Raw genomic sequence first — 18,579 nt, 5'->3', positions numbered from 1 at the left:
TAAATTCTTGAAATGACTATGATTAACCTCATGTAAATATATTGATTTTCATTGTGAGTCAACAGAGAGAATTTGTAAATGAATGGAGAAGTATTCTTCACAACAATATTCTAAAAGTCTCATCAATTTATTCTCAAATTACTACCAATCCAAGAAATATTTCAACAGTTTACTAGTCATTGGAAAATTAACTGTACATGCTACGTAAGTTTGTCTATTATATTCATGAGATGATCTCATGTCATTGTATTAGATCATATTTATAGAAATTCATAATTAACTCATGAATTAATTTTCAGTAAGGATGTGGTAATTTGAATTTTATCTGATATTGGAAAAAGTTTTGGTCTGTTCCATCAGAGAACTCATTATAGAGCTCTGGAGTATAATCGATTCCAGTAAAGAGATATATTTTAATGAAAGTCAATCAATTAATCAACCCATAGAACATGCGAATCGCATTTCATGAAGAGAAAAGTTCTATGAATAGATGGAAATGGAGCGAAAAATTACAATATTTATCATATTATGAGAAAATCATTTTTCCATTTTGCTGTCACATTGACTGATGATATTTAATAGTTGACTATTATTGTTACATTATAATTTGTATAAGAATGAATCAATTTGAAAATTCATTACAATGAGTTTTATACCGAACTTATTCAAATTTTCCAGTTCATTCAGAATTGAATATTGTCACCGATCGTCCTAGAATATTTTTCCTCTTTAAAGCTTCAAAGAGGATCCTAAAATAACATCATTGATGCCGTACTTGCATAAGCAAGCATTACTCACTTCAGACAAGATAGTTTCTGTACTTCTGTACATGACCAACATTCACAAGTAACATGGAAGGACATTCCAGCTATAAATCCTTGTTTTATCCAATGTTATCATGACACAACCTTGAAAAATAACAGCCACTTAGCGTAGAGGTCTTGAACCCTAACTACATATTTTTAACAGAAAATTTCAAGAATACGACGTAGTTTCTTCAAGTGTAATTGATATTAGCCACAATCAACTCCAAATATGTTGCAATATTTATATTGAGTGAATAATTCATGGAATATAAATACGAAATGTATATATATATATATATATATATATATATATATATATATATATATATATAATATATATATATATATATATATCAAGATCATTGTATCTCACTTGTAATCTCTACATTGAAGACTTCAAACTTCAAGGAGAGTCTTGAAATCAACTCAGAGAGTTGAAATGGTCCCAATTTATTAGTGAAAAAAAATATTAGGTAACCATAGTTATACAAGAAATGAACTATTTGTACTTGGGAAATTACTTTTCATATGGATATATATTTCTATCGTTAAAATAAACAAATAAAAATGAAAACTGTTGATGAAATTTTGGAGATTGAATTCCATCATCAAGACAAAAATAAATTCTTCGTGCGCATGAGAAGAAGTAATATCAGAAAAATGAAAAGAAGGAGAAAGTTGGTGATAAACAAGGGGTGACAAGAGCAAGATACAGTGAATAGTAGAAGAAAGACGATAACTAGTGATAGAAGAAGGATAAAGAGGAATATATAAGAACAAGAAGATGAACCAACGGGTCTTGAGTGAATGGATATGATAAGTGGTAATACTCCGCTCACCCATAAATGGGTCATACACTGAATTCTAGCCTCAAGTTCAAACCAGTCCGTCATTAAAAAATGCACGAAGCATTGTTTTGTCGAAAAGGCGAATTAATTTCAAACACTCCATCAGAATTTTGATGAGAAGATGACGAATGAACAACTGAAAAAGAGACTAGGCTCACCAAAAATGGTGCATAAAGGAGGCTGGATGACAGACAAACTCATTCAACAACACTGTGGAAAATCTTATTTCAATAACAAAACGTCGAGGGAAGTGGGGCTTATTCTGTGATTCTTATTTGGTGACACTTCTATTATTCGTCAACCCACCAAAATAATTGTTTTCTATTTGTTTCTTGTTCACCCACATATCTACATTCTCATGAGGAGTCTGTGAGAAAGTATGAGAAATGTAATCTTAGCAAGGAATTTGGTGAAAACTTTCAATTTTTTCCAGCAGTACATAATATGCTGGAATTGAAAAGTAATTGATAGTATTGAATGGGATATTACAATTGAGAGACTTCTGAGTTCAGTGATTGATCGATAAAGGTTTAACATTTTAGATAACCATGCCTATTCATATTACAATAACTATATAATCTGTTTATGTAGTTACTGTAATTACTATAATTTTATTTTCTTTTGTCTTTTTCATTTGATGATTCTTCTCTTCTACTTTCTCTTTCTTGTTCTTTTCTATTCACCATTGGAAGATCCTTCTCCACTGTTTTTATACATATTTTGTTTCTCTCTATTCATTCGTCTTTATTTCTTTAAATTCTCTTCTACTTCTCTTCATTTTTCTCCTCCATTTATCTCTTTTTCTAGCTTTTTCAATTGATTACACCTCGTTCTAGGAATTCCATCTCCATCTTGACATTGCTTTGTGAGGACCTAAAGCCGGATGTTCAACAACGAGGATAAGAAGAAGAAGAAGAAGAAGAAGAAAAGATTGTTGGTCCTCTTTTGTTGAACGGAACTGTTTAGCAACCATCTTTTCCCGCGATTCATTCGCACCCACGGACTCATTCTTTGATGGAACAATGAACCATAGCGCACTTGAGGAGAAAAATCTGAATAAATTTCAAGACTCTCAATTTAGTTGCAATTTGTGAACATTAGTGCGCCCACATAATCCTCAAGTCGGAGGTGGCAATTCAATACTAATTTATTATGTTTTGAGTTTCCTCACGCTTGATTTCAAAGAGTACAACTAAAAATATTCATATTGATTATAAAACCAGTAATTGGAAAAATGGGATAATCTTTGCTTTGAATTGTTCATATAATGATGCAGGCCATTCCATATCCGATTCGTTGTCCAACTTGTTGGACCACTAGTGGGACTCGGTTACTGGTCGGATCGTTTCAACTACGCTCCGACTTGTTCTTCAACTTTGGTCTAGTCAATGGAAAACAATTGAATTAGTCGGGTGTCGGACCTTCAATTTGAATCTCTGATTAATCCAACTCATCCGAATAGACTTCCAACAACCCCATTCATGGTTCGATTTTGTAACTGAAACTGGATGTTGGACCACAATACAAACAGATCGGATGTTGTTTTCTTTTAGAGTAGTTTTCTTTAAAGATAATGCCACCAAGCTTACAATCCAAAGGATAATTTCGAATTGATTTTTTTTGACAGACAGACAAAAGATATTTATAAAAAAAATGCAATTTACAAAGTAAAAATCTAATTTGCTCATTTTCAATACAAAACAACAAGAAAAAATAAAAACAACCTCATTAAAACCGTAAGCCAAAGAAATCTTTAGAAAATGGTCTGCATAGGCCAAAAATGCCTGTGCGCAAACCAGAGTTGCATATTACAAGTTTTACTCAAAATTTGAATTTTGAATAATGAAAGGAAGTAGTTTTGGACCTCACGAATAGTGTCATTGTAGATTAACGAAATTGTTCTTCTTTCATCAGAAGATATCAGTAGGAATAATGATGAAAGAGAACCTCCCCACTGGAGTAAGGGATCACTGTATTTTACAGTACAGATAATAGAAATCTTTAACTATCAACAACTTGTATTACAGTCATGAAGACTGAGACAGCATGACATTCATCTTATCTCCATGTGATTAGATATGACTCAACCGTTGGTTCGATCGCTTTGAAACTTTACTTACTACCCATTCAAGTTAAGGAAACTGAGCTTCCCTGAAGCTTCATCCATTCCCATTCACTAAGTTGTACGATACGTAGTATAGAGTTTACTGTCCCTATTACTAACACAAACTACAACCTTAAAACAATAATGAATTATCACACTCATCTGTTATACAGTATCATATTGTTAGTATAAAACGCTGCAGGCATTTTGGTAAAGGTCAGTCTTGAGAATTGAGAAGCATGTACAATTATTATTTGATTATCTCAAATCGAAATTGCAAGTTGCACGGCTATTGTTTCAAACGCCTCCTATCTGAATAAACATCGCCCAAAGAATAATGGAATAATGATAATCTATCAAACATTTTCTGAGCGAGAATGATTGCCAATTTATGCAGATTTTCTGACAGGTTTTGAATGCCAAATTGAACATAATCGCTTAGTATCCAGTTTGTAAGGGCAGGCGTTGTGTATTCTTTACTTTCCATCTTCAATGTGGGTGTTATATTAAGGTATCTTAGATATTCAATCTCTACATTCTATTCGGAAATATAAGATGCAGCGCATCACTCTGGTTGAGTAGGTACTCTTTCATTTGCATTTTCCAATTTTTGTATAATCGTTCATTAAATCTAGTACAGGTGAAAACTACATTTAGGTGTTTTATTACCTCACAAAACTTCAATTTATAATTATTGACACTGTTCAAGTTACAATAAGATATTATAGTACATTATATTGATCATTTGTTTAATAACTACCTTAAATGAATAGTTTAACATGCTTGCCCTACTTATAATACCTACTGCTCTCAATTCATATAAGCTTCAACCAACTTTTTTTCCCTCAAAATTTAATGCTGAACTGGAATGATAGTGGACTAGTGATGAATGTGCAAAAATACAGATATCAGGGTCCAATATGGTAGAGAATAACACAGAATACTGTACTCTTATTTTTTACAACCAAAAATCAGACAGATCCACGATTCTGATAATCTATTCTCATGTTTCTCTTTTCAAAAATGTTTTACTTATTTTCATTGCTATTTTTGCTCTCATCCTTTCCCCTAAAATTAATTTTATTCGTATTTCCTTTTAGGTTTTTTCCTTTTCCGCACTCTACTTTTCACTCTTTTCCATCCTCTTGTAGTTATTTTTCTCTTCATGCACGTTTCTCCCCTTCCTTATCCACCACTATTTTCTGCATTTCTTCTCTTTATCTGATTGTTTCTCATCATTATTTCATCTGATTCCTGCTTCTTCCTTTAATTCTCTTCCTTTCTTCCATTCTACTTTCACCTTATTTGAAGCATGTTATCACGTCAGAGTACCAAGAGTTGCTGTTGGGAATTCAGCCGGAAGCAATTCACGATCACAGGAAACTATCATTCATAACTCCCCTTCAAGCCTTCATCTACAGTTTATTTATGGTCCTTTCCGTTGAGTAGCCTATTAGTACAAGAAGTTGTTGATTTTACATGATATTACAGGGGATATTAGATGATAATTGGAGTCATTTGTAATGATCTCTGATAATATTACAACTCTATATCAAAGTTCGGTGAAGCTTCTGATTTGGACCCTGATAAAAATTCTAGAATCACATAAAAGTCTATTATCTTATATTTTGATACAGTATAGTATCTCTGTCTGGACCAGATTATGTATTTCTCAAGATTTTGAAGTGACCTTCCACTAAAATCTGAAATTGAAAAGTTTTTGACCCATTCTCACTAATTTTAGTCAAATAGTTATTATCGTAGAATATTTCCCTGTAATAATAAAAATTTTGGATCACAGTATTCAAATATCACTTTTTGTCTTTTTGTGTAGTTGAGAAGTTGATATTGTGGTAATTATTAATATTAAATGATAATTGGAGTGTGCATTGGAGCCATTATTGTAATTATTTATAAGTTTTTGACAATTTCTTAGTATTGTTATTTAATAGTATTCAAATATCCAATCGATCATAGGAATAATTCTTGAGGAATAATAAATTTATCAACTTTAGCAATTATACAACTTGTGAATTAATTACCAAACAATGCAGAAAACATAACAGATGTCCGCGACTAGATTGCAAGACAAATTTTGATATATGAAGTGAATGCTCTTTAGTGGACTGTGGAGAGTTTAACAAGTTATTAGGAATTTAGATTAATTCCACCAATCACAGAGCAGTATGACACTGATTGATAGTCTGGTGTCAGGATAGGCTTGATTAAGTAACCTTTTCCTGTTCACTCTTATATCTATGTATATCTCTATTATATATGTGACATCACTAGACAGATCCATCCTACTTGCTTTACCTACTTGGAAAACTATTAAACAAGTTGAACACTAATACACAATGATAGTTGGAATGTGTAGGTACTATACTGAGTATTAATATATTATGTATACAAATTTTTATAGAAACAATATAGTTCATAACGTTTCATTCTACTGCACATGTGAGCTATAATAAACACTATAGAACAAATACTATGCATGATGATATGAGTTAGATATAAGCTCCACCACGTGTTATTCAACTTGGCATATTATTTATAAAATTATCTTCTATTGCATATAATGTAGGCTCGCTCATCAACATTGGACGCACACTCTACCTATACTCTCACCACAATAATTCTACTGAAATTCTATGATACATTGTTATAAAAATGAATAAACAAAGGTTGTAGCAATACGTTTTCTACTTCATATATGATTGTGTTCAGAGACTATCACTATGTAGTAAAACTCGTTTATTGCCCACCTAGTACCTAATGTACTATCACTGTATGAGGTATCTATATAGTTATAGATCTAGTGCTTATTGGAACTTTATCGTCTATATCTATAATATTGGAATATGTAGTAATGAAGGATGTGGGGATAAGATTCATCACCTCATTTGTCATTTAATATAATAACTATTACTATATATAGAGGAATGTATACAGTAATAATTCTATTGGTAATGGTAACGCATATAGTGAATTTATATATTATTATTCTCCTGTGTGGGAAAGTTTAAGCATGTACAGTTGGCAGGTTAACAAGGCAGGACTTGATTACTATCAACTATCGTTTTAAGAGCAATAAAATCTACAGTAACTTATAACACACTGATTTCTCAATGACCTACTGTCATACTCTCATTTTGATAAGAGAAGGGGTGATGAGGACGAAGAGCAAGAAAGAGAGGGAAAGAGAGAGAGCGAGAGAGTGAGGAGGAGAAAACTCAGGAGAGAGAAAATGTAATTGAGATAGTTGGATGTGGGAATAGAGAGTAATGGTGGAAGAGGAAAAACAACGAAGGAGATGGAAGGAAGGAAAAAGTGGAGGAAAGAGAATGGATGAAGAGAAAAGATGCGAGGAAAAGAAATGGGAGGAGAGGAACATAAATTACGGAAATACAGAGATAAAGGTATGTGAAATTTACTTTCATCACAATTTGATCTCCAGGGGGCGAAGATTGAAAATAACAAAATGGGAAATAGGAGAGAGGAGGAATGAAGACGGGAGTTACAAAAAAGATGGGACGAGAGGTTACAAAAAATATCTTGAAAAGAGAATTTAGAAAAATTATAGTGTGTGAAGTTGTTAATTGTAAATCCTTCACAGATAATACGATGTTTCTGATATTTATAAGAGCAGTCTCTAAATTCCCTCTTTTGCGAATAAATTCACAAAAAATTAAGGCCGTCCGGCTCGCAAAGTTACTGGGTTCAAACCTCAGCTCTAGCTCAGTGGTAGAAACATGAATTTTATAAATACAAATAATCACCATAAGGTTCAGTGACCGGTGATTGGTAATTCTTACCGCTGCTTCTATGAAGTTCTTGAAGAATACCAATACGGAAAATAAAAGAATATTTGATGACTGATTATCAGTAACCATGTACCACTAGAGAATAATAAGGACCAACTATAGTTGTTTCTAGTTGATTCTTAAAACGCTCGTCGTGAATACAAGTATTCACCAATATACCCTTCCAAAATTCCTTAGAACTTACAACGCCAGTTCTGGAAGCTCTCTGGATCCTTATATGATATAACTGGAACCTTATTAATATAATTTCTTAATATACTTATTCTGGTATATGAGATGAATATCATCAAAGGATGATAAATATTGAGTGCTCTGAATAAGATTAATATCACTCGATTCAATAATTTTAAGTGTTGCTAAATATTTGTTGATATTAAAACAGCTCAAACTGTATATCACGAGATGAACTAGGATAAAATAAATTTCTACGATTTGTATGCTGACTAAAAACACAAGATATATTCCCATAAAAAAGATATGCATAAAATATTCTATATATCTATAAATCACTTAAATAATCTATTTCTAAAATCTGAATAATTATCACAGGCTTTGCTAATACTCCCAATAATGAGTTTCCAATTCATAAATATATTATATTTAATACTGGTACTTATACTTCCAATCAATATAAAATTCTGCAAATAAAAACCTGTTCGGTCTATAAGTTTGATATGATGTACTTTGTTCAATTAACAAAATTATAATTAATAAATTAATATTCAAACATGAGATCTCAGGGATTTATATGAATTCGGGCTGTGCATGGAAGTAAGCTTCCTACATATATTAAATAAATTCATAAATGTTCTTATGGACTATGTGATATTGTTCAACATGTGGTGACTTTTTATTTTAATTCAAATTAATTGGAATAGTGCTTTTTATTAATTACCCCACTGAACGTAGAAAAAACGAGCTCGTTGAATTATCACTCACTGAATTGAAGTTCTAGACGTTCTCGTGGATTGAATTAATTATTTCCAATAATTAATTAGGTAGGCTCCTTTTCGTCACTGCTGGGCTAACGCGTGATCCAGATTTTTATAAGTTTCTTTCGAATTAAAGCTATTTTTATGGGAATCTTTACAAATTACGAACTCCTTGACAGCACTGAGTTCACAGATAATTAACATTCAGTACAAATACATTACATTTAAAAAAGGATTTGGCTTAATAGTTCATTAAAATTTTTAAAAGGAAGAAGAAAAAACCCTAAACTCCATGTGCATCCTCTCAGGTCGGGATCTTAAGCCAGAAGAAGGAGGTTTTCAGAAAAATTTGTCTCTTCCATGAATAATTCTGTAAGCTACTCTCTGATTAGCCTTCAATTTAATAGACTCAATACAATTGGTTGCCTTGGGAATCAGGGCTTCCTCGGCTTTATAATAGAAAAAATTAAATAAAAAAGAATTCTTATACAAATGTATGGAGTGTTTATCTTAAATTGATTTCATAAATAAATCCTAACATGCGATGTTAATATATTCAGTCTTTATATGAGTTTTGTATACTCTTGATTTATCATGCTTTTTTAGATTATAATAAATATTTATACAAAAATAATGGGTGTCTGTATTTCTACACATCGACTTCCTTTAGTATGCATAACGTATCCTTTATGAGTAAATTTTATATAATTCAACCTGTCATATGGGTTGATCGAATAATCAGCTGATTCGCTCAGTATTGATTCTAATAATTATCGATTTATCCAAGATCGACTAATTCTTTTCAAAATGTAAACAAGTAACTCTAACCTCAATGTTCATGCATTTTATTTTTTATAATCCGCCAATAATAAGTAAGCCGCTTTATAATTTTTGATCTTACCAATGGGTTCTCATAATTATTAAATCACAATTATACATGTTTTCTTATCATTGTTGATAATGCTATTACTCCTAATCGCTAATAATACTTGATTTGAGTTGATTTATCCTTTGACTAGGTCTAACCTTCTTTCCAATTTTATAGTTCTATTATATTTCATTGGTTCATTTTAAAATATTTGGTGGTATTAATTTACCACGTGACACAATACGCCCTCTGATTTCTGATTTAAAACGACAATTCGAGAATATAATATAAATTTTATGATCCAGTTGGTTTTGGATCAGAAATCATACATGTTACAAAGTCTGTTAATAAATCTACTGAGAATTCTACCTCCTAACAATTCAACAACATATACACAATAAATAAATTCAATTCAAATACATACGCCTTACATTGGCCAATCTCCTTCTACACACAATACACAAATAAAACTATCTCCTCCTCCATACACAATATAGATCTTTTTTTCTAATCCACGCTCCGCCCTCAGGCCAGAAGCACATTTGAACGTTGGTGCAAAATCATTGCCAACCTAACAAACTGGTAATTCTCTGACTTGCAGAATATAATATTTTTCTCCCTCAACATAGAACAGTGACTTGTACATTTTCATTTCATTCTCTTGCAGAATTTGGGCTTTGCTTTCATATAATGGATATTTTAAAGGATAATCTTTGGTAGGTTTTATCAACAAGAACTTCTTATTCATCTAATACATTGAGACTTTGGCTTAATGCTTTTGGTGGTAACTATGCGGTTTGATCATTTGGCGGATAATTTTAGTGATTTTCTTAATTAGTTTATACATAAATAATAATAATATAATATTTTTATAATATCTCTACATGCAATTCACATTTATATGACACTTGATCTTCTTATTCGGGGTATCAGCTTGGATGATTCAATAGGCATTGACTACTCTGGTTTTCGTAGTGGACAGCTGGTTTCCATTGGCTTCGGTTCATCACTTGTCGCCATCTTGATGTCTCTTCCTGCTATACAACGGTAAGTTGGCTTTTAACATTAGAAGTTATTTATTCTCTTGCTTCATTAGTGACGATGATATTAAAGGGTGGTTTCTAAATGTTTTATTTCTTTATTTTCAGGTGTTGTTATTCGAAGTGGATACTCGTCTGCTAATTAAGTATATTGTTGGCGTTCGTCTGGTACGTATATCTTGTCAGGTAGGCCAATGACGTTTCATCAAAATATTATTGTTTATATCCTTATCACTTAGTGTCTTGATAATACGGTTTGAGATTAGAAATATTTTCCCACCAAGTTAAATTTGGCTTGTTTTCTTCATACAACTGAACTGTATTACGTTCAGTTACGGCTGCAATTTTGTATGGTCCAGTATAAATATGAAAGAATTTTCTGGTAGTTTTTTCAAGCGCATTGGATAACCTATGGCTTTTTAAAAGTATTTCATCTCCGACACTGTATTTAAACTGTTTGGATTTATTATCATGATAATGTTTTCGTGAGGTCGCTGACCTTTCTAATCTCTGTTGTACAATGTGACAGATGTCTAGGTTAGGATGAGTTAAAGCATTCGACGGTGGGAAATCTATTAACTTTTCAATAAACATTTTATTTCTTTCTCCGAAAATAACCTCTACTGGTGTATACCCTGTATTCTCATTGATACAATTGTTGAAACATTCTTCTAGGAATGGTAGATATCTAACCCAACTTTGATGTTTTTCAGCGCAGTATGCCCTCATGAATTGTGAGATTTCTGCCATGCGGCGCTCCACGGGGTTCGAGCTAGGAGAATATGTGGAAGTTCGAGATATTTTTATATCAGCCAGGTCAAGTATTCTTTTCCATGGTTTGCTACAAAAATATGATGCATTATCCGATAGAATGCGCTTAGGTTTTCCTACTTGCGGAGTCCACTTATTCACTATGCAATTTGCTAGGACTTCTCCTGTTAGCTTACCGATGGGAAAGAACATGGTGTATTTAGAGAATGTGCATGTTAATACGAATATATATTTCTTCCCATGTTGTGCTAGGGGTAGAGGACCATAAATGTCGGCTGATACTAACTCCAATGGGGCGGTCGGCAATATAGGTATCATTGCTCCCCTGACTTGATATTTTAAATGTTTTGTTTTCTGACATAGGTCGCATGCTCTTAACACTTTGACTACCTTTTTGTGCATACCTTTCAGATAACAGGCTTCTTTTAGTGTACATATCGTTTTTCTTACTCCAAAGTGGCCAATTCTCTCATGTGTTTCCTTAATCACTTCTTCCGCTATTTCCTTAGTTATTATGATTCTCCAGTTATAATCTTGTGGTGTGGTGCGGTGAAATAGGAATCCACGGTATCGCGTGTACTGTCGCAGGTAGTGGGGCAGTTCAGATGGTCCTTCCTCCAGTATTTCTAAAATTTGGGATAGCTTGGGGTCTTCTTTTTGCGCATTCTGAATCCTTCTGGGTGTTAGTGTATTCTTGTAGACTTGAGGTTTGATATTTTCGGGATATGGTATGCTTTCGTCCATTTCCATTGCATAGCATTTCAGGTTTGTGTCGTTACAGTATGTGGCATCTAATTCTCGGGATAGAAAATCGGCTGTTTGATTTTGCTTTCCTGGTAAGTGTGTGAGATCGAGGTCAAACTCTTGAAGAGCGAGAAACCATCGTGACAGTCTGTTGTGGTTTAATTTAGCTGTTTTAAAAAATGTGAGGGCTTTATGGTCGGTATTGATATAAATTTTATTTCCCAACAGTAGCGTGCGGTATTTTTTACAGACTTCTACTATACTTAATAACTCTTTTTCTGTAATCGAATAGCGTCTTTGTGCTGGATTTAGTGTTTTACTGAAAAAAGCTAGTACTCCTTTGTCTCCTTCGGCACTTTTCTGAAATATTTCTGCTCCTATGGCGTAATCTGAGGCGTCTACGTTTATGTAAAATGGCTGGCTCATATCGGGATGACTTAGTACAACTATTTCAAGGAAAGCTTCTTTTAATTCTCGAAATATCTTCTCTTCTGCTTCTGTCCACTTCCATGCTTTGTTGGTAGATAGTACGTGACTTAATTGGGCAGTATAGTGTGACATACGGCTGTTGAAACGTCTATAGAATTGAAGAAATCCAATGAATTTCTGTAGTTGCTTTCGGTTGGTTGGTGAAGGGAATTTTCTGATGGCTTCTAATTTACTGCTATCTTGGGAGATGCCATCCGGGGTGATGATATGTCCCAAATATTTGACTTGTTGTGCAAAAAATTCGCATTTTGATAATTTCAATTTGAGTCCACATCTGATGAGGCGACGAAATACTATATCTAGGTGTTGACAATGGTCCTGAATATCTGTTGAAGAAATAATTCCATCATCCACGTAGAGTGTACAGAAATCCGTGACATCTTCTCCTACGGCTTGACGAAGGCAACGAATAAATATGGCCATGGCGTTCCTCAATCCAAAAGCTAGACGAGTGAAGCGGTAATTTCTTCCGTTGAATAAGAATGATAGGTAATCTCTTGATTCTGCTGCTATCTGGATCTGCCAATAACCGGCGCTTAGGTCAACTGTAGAGTATACATTCTTCCCACTAAAGGTTTGAAGTACTTGTTCTATCTGGTCTGGGCTCTCACGGTCATCTTCCAAAATGCTGTTAAGCGCTCGCGCGTCCAGACATAATCTCACGGTACCGTCTTTCTTAGCAACACAAACAATGGTAAGCTATATTGAGGGCTTGATGGTTCAATAATCCCCAATTCTAACATTCTGTCTATCTCTGCTATAGCTGCCGGGCGGTATGTAATGGTATTGGATAAGATTTTCGGTAATAGGCTTCATGAGGTTTGACTTTGAGTCGGCATTCAAAATCTTTAGCTAGTCGTGGCTGTTCTGAGAAGACATCTCTATTTTCAATGAAAACCTTCACGACACTGTTTTTTGTATCTAAATCCCATTCAGCATAACAGTTTATCCTATCCAATAATTTTTCAAACATTTCTTCAGAGGAAACCTCTTTATCCATCACGCCGTCATCCGTCGTCGTTAAACTCAACACTTCAAAAATTAATTTACCACGTGACAAGTGTTGTTGTATTGTCTTCATTTTGATAATTTTACTTGTTTGTATCATGTGATAACAATTTTTTAGTTTTCTTTTATTGTTTAATGGATTGATCAATAATTTTGTAAAACGAATTTTATATTGTATCATCAAGATTGATTCTATATTGTTCATCATTCAAAAAAGTAAATCCTATTTAACTATATTGTAAGTTCAATGATTAAACACCATTGACTATTTATTTCATCAGATTATTTGATATGAAAACTTTGAAATCCTGACATTTTTATTTTTGATGTAAATTGTATGTAAGTATTGTATTCATTAGATGATTTCATGAGAAATCATTTATTGAATACAATAATAAGTAAGATATTTATTCTAGCATTACTAAGTAGTTGTGACTTGTGTTGCAGGTTTGTTTTGTGTTTGTGTATTCTCGAATACTCATTCGAAAATTGAGCTGTCGAACGAGGACTGACGAATTCGCCGACTGAGATGGCCGGTGATATCGGATATCTGACCTTGCCGTGCGGGGTTAGAAAGGCGATCTTCGATCTGACGCCACTAGCCCGATGCCTGGAGGCATAGCCACCTGGAGGCCATCACCCTTTACCCTCATCCTTTGGACACCGGACTCGAGGACAATAGATCATATATAAGTACTTGATACCCCCATTACAATATCAGAAGTGCCCCCGTAAATTTGATCTCTTAAAGACATGTGTTGGACTCTTAAAGACATGTTGTGTTAGTCTCTTAAAGACAGATTTATCATTATTTGATTATTCATGTAAAGATGTGTTTTGTAATATTTTCGATATTATTTTCATTATTATAAGAGCAGTCAGTCAACCGCTTATCTATGTTCTTATTTCCAAGACCCTCAAATAGAGGACTAGAATTAGGATCAAATTATCGACCAGATTCAAATCGGCAGGCCTCAGGGCCTAACACAATTTCAACAACTAAGCCTTCTCCGACAAAATCATTGATTGTCACCAGGAGAGCGGCTTAAAATGAAAGATGGAAAGAATTTGGAATTCTGTGTAATTCATCGTACATAGCATATTTCCTGGACCATATATTGACAATCAACAACTATGAGAACATTAAATTCATCTTCGAAACAATGATTTAACCTATCTATTTTTTTTTAATTCAACACTTTAATGATAGATATTACCACCAATTGATTGAGAAGAATAATTATGTTTTCGGAATAATAAATGCTGCATGACTAAGCACATACTTTTTTTTAATTCAACACTTTACTGATAGATATTACTACCAATTGAATGAGAAGAATATGTTTTCGGAATAATAAATGCTGCATGACTAAGCACATAGGAACACATAAAAAAGTCCGTATTGAGATGTAAATGGAAATATTGATTGTCAGATAAATTTAATGATTTACCTAATAAAGTCAAGTGTGACATGAGATACATTGACTTTTTGGCGGTACGAGGTTCGCCGGGTAAGCTAGTACTACATGAAACTCGTGATCCTTCACTTGGTTTTCTTCATCACAGATTCCAGACATTAAAATTTGAAAATAAACGAAATAGTTAGTATAATATTTCACGATACTCATAGCATGAAATAGAGCTAGAGTTCTAACATTTTCATTATCAATAAAGACAGAATGCAATTATTAGAATGGAAACCTGTCGATTAATTGTACCAATTTTCTGATAGACAACTTTATGATCGCTTTGCTTACTTCAATAAATTCCTGTGGTCTATACTTTTTTGGTTTTAATCCTTTTCCCTTTTTTCACGTCTCGTAAAAGTACTTCAACAAACTTAATGTTGTCATAAAGTGACTGCTACTAGAATTACTTCATGAATCACCTTAAGCGATTCAGGAATCATTAAGAGGATTAAGAATAATTTTAATGGTTTGTCGGTCATAAAATGCTGATAATATTCCAGTGACTGGTTTAATCGGCCAGCTACCAACCTTTGGTGAGATTCACTTTGAATTGTGAGCATCCCCAATGGCTAACATCAATACTTGCCATCCAACCCATGCTGACAGATTCACGTGAATATCACTGAATTGCGATGAATGTGTTTTTATGGTTGTTTGGTTGCTACATTAATGAATATCCGCATTCTTAGAAGCGAGTAATGGTTAATCTGTGACTTGTACCATTTGAGGTAGTAACCTTTAAATAATCTTCATCTTGATTATTTAAGTTTTTTTTCATAACTTGATGATGGTATTACGTTCTGTTCACTGTGTGGTATCAAAAATTATATCTGGAATCTTTGACGTTTTCATCTGTATTCTGCTCCCTGATGGATTCCATTGTATCCAAACTTGAATAGGCTATTCTGAGACAAAGAAGGGAAATTATGAGAATACTAGCAGGTAGCCCGTGCTCCGCAAGGGTCTGTTGAAAGCACAAATAGATTAAATTCAATTTTATAGTTCCATGCTAATATTAGAAGTATTATCAGCAACTGTATTCAAAATAGAAAAACTATTTAATTGGGCTTTTATCTTCCTTTAACATTGTATCACAAATTAAATGAAATTTTAACTGGTTAATTAGCAAAATCCCTCCAGTGGACAAAATAAAATCTCAATCAATAAAGAAAAATATAGAACATTTACGAACATTATTCAGCAACCTATTGGATTCCCAATAAAGCGCCATCAATATTATTATAGGATCAATTCGATAGATTTCTATTAATGTGAAGTCTGAGTGTGGATGTGTAGAATGTGTACGTTGAGTGTTCAATTCCCAATCAGTAATTAAATTGCTACAAATATGGCAAGGTATCATCTACGATGTTAGTCGATATCATAGGATTTTTATATTGACATTTAAAGGTTATAGCAGACTAGCTTCTGATGGCTGTGAAGGAATGAAGGTAGGAAAGCTATAACGGTACGGCACTCTACTTGAATAAGTTGAGTGTGGATTGTTTCAAGAGATTACAAGAGATAACAATGATTGGGAAGATGGAATAGATGAAGGAGTGGAGAATGTGGATTAAGAGGAAAATACGAGAGGAAGGAAGAGAAAAAAGAGGAGGAGGAGGAGGGGGAGGAGGAGTAGGAGGAGGAGGAGAAGGAAGGAGGATTATAAGATGACGAAAGCGATACAAGTGGAAGGAGAAGATCGTGTGAGAAGGATGATGATTAGAAGAAAGGAGAAGAATGCGTAGCAGATGTAGGAGGAGAAACAGTCATCCATGGAGGACTGCAGAATTGAGGATTAGACTAGAATGCATTTTGAATATTTTGGTAAGGGCTACTCGTATTCATGTAATATTCAACTTTATTTTATCACTCAAATGGAATCGAACTGGAGTAATAAAATTATAGTTAATAAAAGTGCACTTTGATTTTTCTAACTTTCTACAAAATAATAAATTTTCCTTTTTTTTTGCTTTTGCTTTTCACAAAAGGAGCAGAGTTAGTTGAAGCATTATGAGAAGGTGGGAGAAGAGAAGATATATAAGAATAATGTGAAAAAAAAGATTATAATATAATTGGAGCATATATGTTATCAATAGATTAATTTCCAATCATTGATATATTATCGGAATACAGTCACATAATCCAGTCATATTATTCACCAATAATAAATAATTTCAAAGAGTCAGTTTTTATTTCGGTACGCATTCAATAGCATTATATTTAATCGATTCAACCCTCACCCATCAAGGGTGCGTACGCAGACTTATGCGCCACGAACACGCGTATTTCACTTTACACCTGCTGATTCTATTCTTATCATACTGTATTTGTACAGTACTGTATTTGATCTGTATTGAATATAGATGTATTAGGCATAGCATCAGCTGATGAAGAGCGAAATGCGCGTGCTCGTGGCGTATAAGTCTGTACTCACCCATACATGTGCCTATTTTTATTATCACATATTACACGTGGTAATCTATACAGATCACTTTACACAATATCATTATTAAATTCAATTTTAGCATAAATAAATTATTTCAAAGGTATTGGATAGTTTAAATAATAAGGAATTTGTCGTAAAGGTTATGTAGAAATGTGGTTCGCAGAACATGCATACCTCATGCATCCAGTTACTTGTAAAATCTTTTTCACCAACATTATGAACAATATGATTCAAATAAAACTAAGGAATAGTTCATCCTAACGAATATAGTAATGAAAACTGATCAAATGAAATATTAATGAAAAATTGAAATTTCAAATATATAGAACTCATAGAATTAAAATTCAGTTTACAAATACTACTGGAGAATGAATCACAATAAAAACTCAACTCACTCATTCACTCCCAATAGCTGGGAAGGTACTAGGGCACTGGACTCATTGTTTTACAAGCCCTAGGCGCTCTACAACTACAACCCAAAACATCCCTTTCTGATATCTCACACCAGCCGCATATTTATAACCAAAAGTGAATTTTGAAAATACCAAACTTACACATTCGTTTTGTGAATTGATTCAGTCTCAACTCATTGAGATCAATAGTCTTGAATCCGCAATTATTTTTTATAGATATAATCAACTCATAGGTGTATGATATTCATTGTGCGATCATGCCTCATATGAATTTATTCAAAGAAATCTTGTAGTTTCTCCTCTCGAAAGTTCTGGGAACTTGCTATTAGCTCTTCAAATCTGAGCTTCATCACAGAATAATTACATGGTGAATTTTAAAATATGAGACTAGGATATGAACATTTGCATTACCGGAATTCTACGAATATATGATTCATGACTACTTCTCTTGAAACATCTTCACATCCTTGTAATATTATATTTTAAAATCATAGTATGTATTCAAAGTAGATATATGTATGGGAATAATATATGTTTGAATATATTCAAATAATATATCTATGCATATGTGAGTCAACACCAAGGCTGTATGATTTATAATAGTTGGGCGGATCCTATCCTTTATCACGGGAGGGGAATGGGAAATGATTTATTGCCTGAGATCAATTGAAATGTACAGGATGTTCATGAATTATTATTTCATTTGAACAGCTAAGTGAATCACAAACCCATACTTCAATTCTCTAATCAAGAGTTTCAATCTGAATATCTCAATTTCGCGGATATTTATTGCCTTGCTGGACGTATATAG

Source organism: Nilaparvata lugens, chromosome 11 (genome assembly GCF_014356525.2).
Source record: "Nilaparvata lugens isolate BPH chromosome 11, ASM1435652v1, whole genome shotgun sequence".
In the NCBI taxonomy this organism is placed as follows: Eukaryota; Metazoa; Arthropoda; class Insecta; order Hemiptera; family Delphacidae; genus Nilaparvata; species Nilaparvata lugens.
Note: the sequence above shows the minus strand (reverse complement) of the source record.